This window comes from Puccinia triticina, chromosome 9A, assembly GCF_026914185.1.
Source record: "Puccinia triticina chromosome 9A, complete sequence".
Classification (NCBI taxonomy): domain Eukaryota; kingdom Fungi; phylum Basidiomycota; class Pucciniomycetes; order Pucciniales; family Pucciniaceae; genus Puccinia; species Puccinia triticina.
In genome coordinates, this window is record NC_070566.1 from 3,198,566 (window position 1) to 3,209,109 (window position 10,544).

Sequence of the window (10,544 nt, forward strand, 5' to 3'; positions counted from 1 at the left end):
TTGCGGACCGGGATTTAGATGATCTGATGCCTAGTCTACTCCCGGAGGAGCTTCTCAGTGTGCGGAGGGCGATTGAGCAAACCTCACTACCATCTTGGGTGGACCGTCTACCTCACCAGTTAGGCGCCGCCAGTGCAGGCTCCCTTAAAGCAGCCGAATGGGGGATCTTGTACGCCGTTTTCTACCCACTTGTATTATTGCCTTTGTGGAACCTGTGCAATGCAAACAAGGATCACAAGATATTATCAGACAACTTGGTAAAACTAGTTCACATCGTCCATATGTTGAGCCATCGTACAATAACGAACAAAAATGTCAGCTCAATTAGTGAGGCAATCCAACGATACAGGGGACACACTCTCGCCAACTGGCCAAACGTGAAATCTAAACCCAATATCCATATCCTACAGCACTTCCCGGGGGTAATTGAACGCTTTGGCCCGCCTGCTTCCTTTGAAGCTTGGGCTCAAGAATGTTTAAACGGCCTCCTTGGCAAAGCTAAAACAAACAATCACCCCGGTGAGCTCTATCTCTTCTAACCTGTGATTTAAACTGTTAGGCAATCAATCAACTTACTGTAAGCTCCCTGCAGAAACTCTGAGCAAGACAATCTTTCAACGATGGATCAAGCGGGCTACATTGAAGCGTCTGAGTGGTCTGACGGATGATGTGAATCTTGACAAGGGCGCGCAGGGGACACAGCCAACAAAGTCTCTAACTCCGCTTCAGGCGGGAATATACGACGAATGGCTAGATCACCTCAACACATGCCCCCCGTACTCTTCAACCAAATGGGTACGTGATACTCTGGGAGTTGATCAGTCGGATTCTACAATTGTAAAACCTATGGCGTTTTTCCAGCCGTATTTCAAGGATGCACAAAAGAAGAATTACACCGTCGAGACAGGCCATGCTGGAAACTCGTACATCCACTTTACCTTGGGAGGCAAGGACTTCTTTGGAAGTATACAAACGATCTTTGCCACTGAGCAGATTCCTGGCGCCATATTTGCACAAGTAGGCCTTTTTGCGGACCTTGACCAGCAGGGCTCTCGAGTCAACCCTTACCGCGAGATTTCTAGCCTCCATTACTGATTACTCACAAGACCAAAGCCCCCCAAAAAAATTGTGATATGCATCAAAAATGTCATTGGACATGTGGCGGTGTTGGCGAATGTTTCAGGAGTTTTTGGAATAGATATTGAAACAGTTTCGGTGGCCATAGTTCACCATCTAGTAAGTGAACCACCCTCTCTCGCTTCCCTGTTTCCCTATGCTTCACCTGAGCTCACCGCCTCGTCCCCAGGGTATCACACGGGCGAATCAGTCATTGCATGACCATCCGCCAGGACAGATGGCAACTCCTCCAACATCTGCACCCCTCTTGTCAAGTGTTTTGGACGATCGTCCAAGTCTTGATTAACCCCCCGAATGCTGTACCTGCGATTTATCTCAATCCGTCGATTTCAAGCCACTCTTCACTTTGGACGATATGGAACTCTGGCCGGTGCTAGGCCGGCAGCAGTTCGGGGAGGGGAAAAGAAAAATGAAAATCTGAGATATGTATGCCCTCCGGTTATGATTGGCCGTAAAAGAGCGCGGTGAGTCGTGTAGCGTTGAGTAGGGATTGATTTTACGACGGCTGGAGTTGCGCGTCGGCGGTGTTTGTGTTGAGAGGGGGCCGGGGATACTGCCGGCGGGATGAGGGATGTGATCTAAACCAGTAATGTGGAGGAGATCGGCGTTTTGCGGGGTAAAGAACTTAAAGACGTGAGATTCGGGCAGACAAGTGCCAAGACGTGAACTTTGAATTTTGATGGTTTGACTGAAATTCTATGGTTCAGAGTGGGTCCATGCCGCTCCAAAGCCTGAGTTCAAACTGAACTCAAACCTTGGAGTTGGTGACATGTAGCAGACATCTCATCACAACCTAGCGCGCACGCGCGCGCAACAACAACACGAGACAAAAGACAGAAACAAAACCAAACAAAACAGAAACAAAACAAACCAACCCTCCTCATACAAAACCTATCCAACGCGCGCAATGTGAAAGAGGAAATAACAAAACATGATGAAAGATAAACTTAAAAGAAAACAGGACCAAGAAAGCCAAAACACAAGGAAGAGGGGGGGGGGAAGAAGACCTGAAACGCCTTGAGGATGCGCGCCACGCCGCGCCGTTGAACTTGAGGAGGCCTTGAGGGCTGAAAGCTGAATCTTGATGTCTTGAGTCTTGACGTCCTCTGGCGCGCGCCGTGCGCGGCAAAAAGCTTGATTCCTCCGCGTGTACCAGATTGCCCACCACAACGATTGTCCAAATCACTGTTGCAATCAATTGCCGCACCAGTGTTTCTATGCTCCTCTTGGAAGAGCACAGCAGGACCCGACCAATCAGCCTTGTCCTTTGACTTATCTCTCCTAATGTCTTCCGAGTTTTTTAAACATACTTACATAGTGAATGTTGTGTCTAGAAGTCTAACTAACTTGAAATAGCCACTCTACACCCCTCCACCCGGGGTTGCACTGATCGGTCTTGCGCCCAGGCCCCCCGGGACCGTGCCATTACTTTCCCTTACCTACCGGAACTGCATGTGGCTCTTCCGCTTGTGGGTCTGTTTTGCGCACGTCAGTGTTGCTCATGCGGGCCAATCACTTGAAATATTGAATACCACGGGGTGTGGGATCTAATCTTGGCCATGAACCCTAGAAGAATAAATGTAGCCCTTGCCGCGTTGTCATAAACTTCAGGGTACTTTGCAATTGATAATCTAATCACAAGGGTGGCCAGAGCTTACGGCTTCCCAACAAATCCACACGCCCAAGCATGCCTCATTCCCACCACAATGACCTCATGTCTCATGACAATGGTGTGACCCAGGCCTAACGAGTTCCCCCCGGGACGCTTTGTGAGTCCTGAAACATCTGTAAAATTTGCAAGCTTTTTGGACGATCGTCCAAGTCTCAAATCCCCAGGCTTCTGCCTGGAAAGTGTGACTGTTGTTGTCCCCATCTACACTCACATTTTCCCGTTTGGACGATCGTCCAAATCCATGTATAATGAAACCTGCACTTGATGAGTGTTCTTCAGCCGTGTCAGAAGAGCACAGCAGGACCTTAAACCTGTATGCACTTTCCCTTATCTTTCCTAACTCACAGGTTTTGCGAGTTTTGCACACATACCTCCGTACTTAGAGAGCTTGGACGCTATACTAAGTATGGTGACCAGTAGGCAACGACTCCCACCCCGCACCCTTCCGCCCCCGGCTCGACCAGTCTGCATGCGGAGAGCTAGGTCCAGGACCGGCCAATCCTTTTCCCTCACCAAGATGGGCCACTGCATGCAGCAGCTTACATTAATCCATTTGGTGTAGGTCAGCTTGGTGTAGGTCAGCGTGGTGTAGGTCAGCGTGGTGTAGGTCAGCGTGGTGTAGGTCAGCTTGGTGTAGGTCAGTTTCACTCACGCTAGCCAATCAATAGAAAGATTGGATAGCAGAACCACGTGTCTGGGTGGGCCTGAATTGCGCCGGCTGGTTTTGAGTTCTACCACACGAGTGCCGCGGTTGCCAAGGTCCAACGTGCTTGATCTACAGGCCGCCAGATCAAACAATTCCTTGATCTGGCTCACCACCTGCACCATAGTGTTGGCAGTGGGTGATTTACAAGTGGAGCCCTCCATGTATCATTGATGGTAATTGATGGTGTGTTGTTCTTCTGCCCCTGTCAGTGTCTCAACCCTAGCCCACCGCACCGGGTAACCCAAATCACTATCTCCAATCATGCCCACCTATCATACACACGTGTTTCTTTTGGATTTGCCTCCCAGCAATCCCCCAATGGGGTGACCTGCCCCTGCTTCCCTTGAAGCACGTTTCAAGATGCTTCATCTGGCAGTGGGGACGACGGTGGCCCCTTCCCCCTGCCGCCTGGGAGAGCCTCCTCATATATGAGCCCTAGCCCATCCATTGTTGGTTCTTGTGGCGCGTGCAGAATTTGTAGCTCAATCACCTACCTCACATTTGACCACACTCATCAATGGATCATACAATCCCGGCGCCACAAGGCAGTGCCGGCTCCAAGATTCTCACTGTTGCCCAGAAGGCATGGTTGGACGGGGTAGTTGCATCCATGCAGAATCGAATCAACACGGAACTCAAACCAGCCCACGACTCCAGAACCCCCCTCGAGAAGGTCTTGGCTGATGATCACGTCCTGAAGAACATGCATTATTATTACGACGGTGTAATGCAGGAGGCCAAATTCATGCAGTTGGGCAGCTCACAAATGCCCAACTTTTATGCCCTTTGGGTTGCCCGCCGTGCCCAGCTCCGCAGAGGTTAGTATTTGTCCCCACATGCACGGCGGCTCCATGTACATATGACTAACCATTTGTTTCCGAAAAGGACCGCCTCTCAAAAAGGAACAAACCACCGCATACAAGTCGGCGATTGCTACAGGAGAAATCCCCGCCAGCTACAAAGGTGATTCACCAAAGTGAAATGTTGTCCTGTTATAACTCCTCCACCTCCACCGGATACATTCCATGAATCGCCCAGACTTATTTATATCCATCAAACATCCCATAGGATAGCACCGTGTGAAACTCTATATACATGTATATAGAGATAAGATCTTTCCACTACTTACAGTATATATAAGTCGCCATTCCAACCGACGGAGCTTACATGTTTCTATAAACTGAATTCCTAGCCAGATTTTATTTGGTGGCAATTCCGCCTTATGAGTAAAAAAATCAAGACAACAATCCACAAATCCCGCTTGCCATAAAAGAAGGTTCCAATGTCCAAATGTTCCAAGTAGCCCTTCCCTGTCACCGCCTACTAGGCCGCCGACGCTAGAACACACCCCAATTCAAGATTTCTAATCAGTTTTGAGAAAATATATCAACCTTATCAATTTCACGCACATTTATTCTGACATTTGCACCTCAGAACCAGAGGGCCCCGCCGTATTGCTGGAAGCCGGGGCGGGATGCTGTTGCGTTCTTGCATGAGTCTCTGGCAGAGCTGGCCCAGTTTGACCAGATGAGCCATTAACCGCGGGCAAGCCAGATCCAGCGCCAAATGCTTTCCTAACCATCTTGTTCCCAAGATTCTCTATATCCATCGGTTCGGTGGTGAGATGGTCTGCTTAGAATTCTCCCTCTTCGAGTAGATAGTTGGCGTTGTATGCATCTCGGGGGAAGTGGGCAGGGACATGTTGGTCGTTTTGCTCTTCCGCAGTCGGCGCCCAGACGTCCTTTCGGTCCAGAAGGCCTCTCACAGACATTTTTTTTTGGGTGGTTTTGGCGCGCTTCAATGCGACGCGGTCAAGAGACCGAACAATCTTTTCCATGCCGGGGCTGCGCCAATGTGCACTCACTCGTCGTGGCATGGTGTTCGCATCGTCTTCCTTGAAGTCAGAGACTGCATCCGGGTCACGAAGTAAGTGTCCCAGAATCTTCTTATCTGGGTAGACTGCCAGAAAAGTGTCCGCACGCAGAGAGGCAATATGAAATAAGTAAAACAAGGTATTATCTTGGTCAATCGGTGGTGATCAAGTCGGATGCAACATAGTTTTGGTACGTCATCTTACCTTCCTCTTCGTAGATCTCACGTACTGTGTGTGTTTCCTCTGCGCGGCAACTTTGACGGGGGTGAGTTGTACCTTTGCCCTGGTCAACCCTTGATTGGTGATCCACTGGAAAAAACAAGATTTAATGCCCGGGATCGATGATTTGGCAACATCAACATGGGTGCGCTTCGCCCACGGGAGCCAATTCCGGACCGTAATGTCCACCGCGACCGTGTTCCACAAGACATCGTGCGCAAACGCAGCATCCCAATTAAATGTGAAACAGTGAAATCCATGCTTGGCTAAGTCAGCTTCCATTTCCCTCTTCACGTGTAAGGAGACTGCCGAGCTGGCGGCAAAGGGAGCAGCGTGGAAGGTGACTGGCACAAGACGACTTTTGAGCTGGTCAATCACAGTTTTACGGATGTGTTTGATTTCCTGCTCATTCGCCTCCGGGTGTTTATCGGTCGCTTCTTTCAAATGCTGACTGAACGCATCCTTGCGGCGCTCCCTCCACGAGTCCCAAGAGGCGAGTTCCTCTGCCGATACCGTTGCTGGAAGTTCTTGTGGCTTAGCATGAGGTGATAGGCCCATCATAGCCCGAGTAAAGGTCTGAAGACTACGCAAGACTCTCTCACGGTGATGAGGCTTCTCGTCTGCTGCCTGCGTTATAATGTTGGATAAATTTTGAGCTGTTTGTCGCTGCTGAGTGCGATTTTTGGCGGTCGTTCGGCGACGGTTGCTGCCCTCTGCTAGGGTTGCCAGTGGGACCTCTGCAAAGATAACATTGAAGCAAGCAATCCAATGGGTGTCAGATTGTTGAGTACACATTATAGTCGGAGAAAATGAGTTGATCACCTCCAGCGCGTCTTTCAGTGTGATCACCATTGTTCGCCTCATCCGTGAAGAAAACTTCATCAATATTCATGGTGAATTATCCCGAGGCCCCTCACCTGACGCTGGCTCAGGGATCAAACTATGGGTGGGTAGAATAGTGAAGGGTGCCCGCTCGAGAAGCCTAGAAGGTGTTCAGAGTAGATGAACGATTCCAGGGGGTATGTAGATGGATACTACAAGACAAACGAACATACAAATCAATGGGGGCCAACTGTTACTATGAAACCGCACAGGTTTGTAATACCTGATCGTCTGCCACAAAGGCGGGCTCACTGAAAATGGACACAATGCGGCGAAAGACAATCCGATGGGGTATCTTGGAGGCCATAGTTGTACACAAGTATGTAATGTGTACTGTATCGCTGGAGTTAGCCTCTCTACATAATCTTCTTCCTCATGTGGTTGCGCACATATTATGTACTTTAAAGTTGTCAGTGTCAAATCGCGGTCTTGTCATTCGCAAAACCGCGCTATTTTGAAGTGTTACAAATGGAGCCTTTGCCTCCACAGTGTACTAATGAATGTGAACGCCTGAGGCCTCCATCTGTGTCCGAGAGATTCGCGACTAGGGTTCCAACATTTTAATTCATTTCCGCCATTTAGACAAGAAAACTTGCCCGATGTAACTTGTTTTTGTAGAGCAGGGCATGGGAAATGAGCCACCGAGCGATCGAGGTCATAGCCAATCTCTGGTGCCACCAAGCATACTACATATTTATTTACATATTTACATAGATGGCTGTCTCCAAAGAGGTAGGGCGCTGATCGTACAAATGTTGACCCAGGCGCCCTTTGAGTGCCGTACCAACTTTTGTAACCCACACTCCTTTTGCAAGAAGTAAACACAAACGCAACGCAAAAGTACACCCCTGCTGCGAATTCCCACTTTGGAAAATCGTCCAACACAAGAACAGAGGCATCACGGTCCTCAGATTTGAATGGTCTTGGAATACGTACTCCGTCAATTTTGGCACCGCTTAACCGTGCCATCCACCTCTTAGCCCGCATTGGTGTGGCGAACGGTAGAAATTGGCTTATTTTACCAAGTTGCAACCCCACATGATGCTAAGGCTTCCCTGTTGCTGATCTGTTTAGTTGTACTGAGCAAGAGAAACTCGACTTGGACGATCGTCCAAATGCAACAAGGGTCTTGAATGCCGGTCACGGGTATGGTGATTGCCACGGCGGGATCTCATACGGCACTCGGACCGCTATACCTGGCTTTCTTATGTGCAAGCTCCCTTCAAAGTATCAGTTACGTACATTCTCACCCGACTGATGGGCCCTGAATATGCATATACATATATCCGTGCCCAACATGGCACCGCGCCACGTTGACTGACCAAATCGTCGCCAATGATCTGGCGCCGGGATGATTGTTGACTGCCAGTCTAAAGTGTGTTGACCATTGCTTTCCCCCCGGAGTAAGTCTGCTGCACTTCGAAATCCTCAGATCCAATCACCTCACCTCTTGCCCTCGTTTTGGACCGCTAACCTTGGAGTTTCTTATTTTCACAGCTTGGCAACACACAGCATGAGGTATTCATGTCGATTATCAGCCGGTGGTCCCTGCCCCATCCCTTTTACCCATGGCTCACCGATTACCTTTGCTCTTGCAACATGTTTATGCATGTATATTTTCCTTTCAGACTTTCAATTTTGTGGATTTATCATCCCTTTGAGCTGAACTCTTTTCCTTTGCTTCGTGTGCTAGCTCGGTAGATAGAATGATGATTGGATCATCATCTCGGCTACTTTTGTACTTTCTTAGGCGCACAGCTTCCTTTCACACAAAGTTTCCTGCTTGCTGCCCCCACGCCATCGTGACCATGGCGTTAAGACAATCATCATCTGTGAGTAGATTATCTTCGCGGCGACTTGTAATCTGCATTGGCTGCTGCAATCTCTCCCTCACCACTACCCAGTCCACAGTCCACAGGTATATCAAAGGCTTAACCCTCTGTCCGTCTCGACTCCGCTCCCCCCCCTCATACGATCTTCCCTAGCCTTCAACCTATCCCTCACTCAAAATCCCCTTGGCAATCTCCCATTTTTCGTCTACTTGCCATCCGTCAACATATTCTTGCGACTCAATGGACACAGCTCCTTTCCCGACCCGTCATTCCCACCAAACCCATCCCTCCCGCCAAAGGAAAGTGCTCCGGATGCCCAACCAGACACCGGGAATGTCCAAGGCACTTCTGGTACGTATCTATCATACTGGCCTACCCCCTCCGATACGCCGTGCTCATTGTTGGTTTTGTTCTTGTGCAGCTTTAGATACGCTCAAAGGACCAGCCCCTTCTCTTGAAGCCTACGCGAACTTCAATTCAAGCGCGCCACCTACGCTCCTCCGCAGTGAGAGAAGGCAAGCCGGCAAACAGGAGTATGTTACCAGCTGCTCCAAGCTCGAGGAAATACTGCAGCAGGTGTTGGGTCTTTCGGAATCTATTCCGGTCCCACCAGCAACAATCATTTCCGGCCTTCGAAATATGCATGAGGAGTGCCGAAAAAGAAAGCAAGGTGAATCAAATCTTCTACTGACTCATTCCAGCTCATTCCCCACTGATTGTCTAGTGCTTACTTCACAACTTCTTCCAGACGTGAGCGAGGGGAAGCCAATCCCTCCTGAGGATTTAATAGACCTGACCAACAAGCCTGACGACGAAAACAACATGGAAAAATTTGTTCAAAGATCCTCTGTGTCTAAACCATCCCAAAAACGAAGGCGCAAGGAGGACAACAAATTATTGGACAAAGACAACCTTTCCAATCAAATTCCCACCAAACCTTCTGATCCTTACTCGGAATTAGGCGAGCACAGTCAGAATGACCTTCGTGCTGGAAAAGATGTAGTCCCGCCTACCCAACATTGTAAGTTTTTCAATCATTGCTCTGCGTCATGCTCCAAGGTTCTAACAGGTCCTTTTGTCTCCACATCTTTTTTTAGCACCTCCAGATACTCAAGATACCGCTGGAGTCCCTCCTAGTCCTAATCCTGCGGGCTCATCGACCTCCACCAGCCTCGCCTTGACTGCGCCACACGTCCCTAGCACTCGATCATCAGTCATCTCGGCTAGTCAGGAGGCGGACCCGGGCACGTTCATACCCAGCTCAGCTGCACCCGAAATTCCAATCAATCCAGCCGCCCCAACTTCAACTGCAGATCTTCCCCCAAGCTCAATTGCCCAGCCCGGTTCTAACTCGACTGGGCCGGTCGGGGTTACGAATCAACCTAACCTACCACCACCCCCCCCCCATGATCATTCTGAAGTCTGCCTCATCCAAGGACCCAAATACCGATGTTGCTGCTCCTTTGGATCCAAACCCTAAGCAACCCATAACTCCACCGGCCCCCAATACTCCTAGTTTCATCTTAGATGACGACACAAGGGCCGAAGTCCATGCGATCTTGACCACTTTCCAGGGTAATCTCAACCGTCAAAAGTTCAAGCAAGCCCACCTTGCCGTCCACGCATTCATCGATTGCCGAGCCAAATCTATGCACAAGCGGACCCCACCACCTGAATTACCTCAGTTTGCCTTGGTTCAGTCGGAATCCTCTCACGCTGCATGGCTGAAGGATATTCAAAAATATTGTAAGTCTTTCTCACACTTTGTCTGATGGTCCTTTTTCTTCACAGTCCAATCAGCTCATGTCTTCTTTTTTGACCCTAGTGGAAACTATATTATTACCGGTACATGATGAGCCTTGGTATGCGCCTCTCTTGATCAGCACCTCGAAGCTCAAGTCACTCAAACTGGCAGAGTTGAAAATACAAGGCCATGTCAAATATCCCCTCGCCCTGTTACTCCTTGAAATCCAAAAACCATCAAAGTTTATCTTGTCTCGATGGTCCAACTGCATTGCATCTGCCATCCAGTTGACTGCACAGGAACTTGCAGTTAAACCGGCCTCATTAAGCAACTTGAACCACGACAACCTGGACTCCCATCAGCGCATTCTCGAGTATCTCAATAGCTGCAAGACTTCCGCATCAACTTCAAATTCAGAAGACGGAAAGCTGTGCAATGACATGACACTTAAGCCATTGTATCAGTTACACGACTCGATA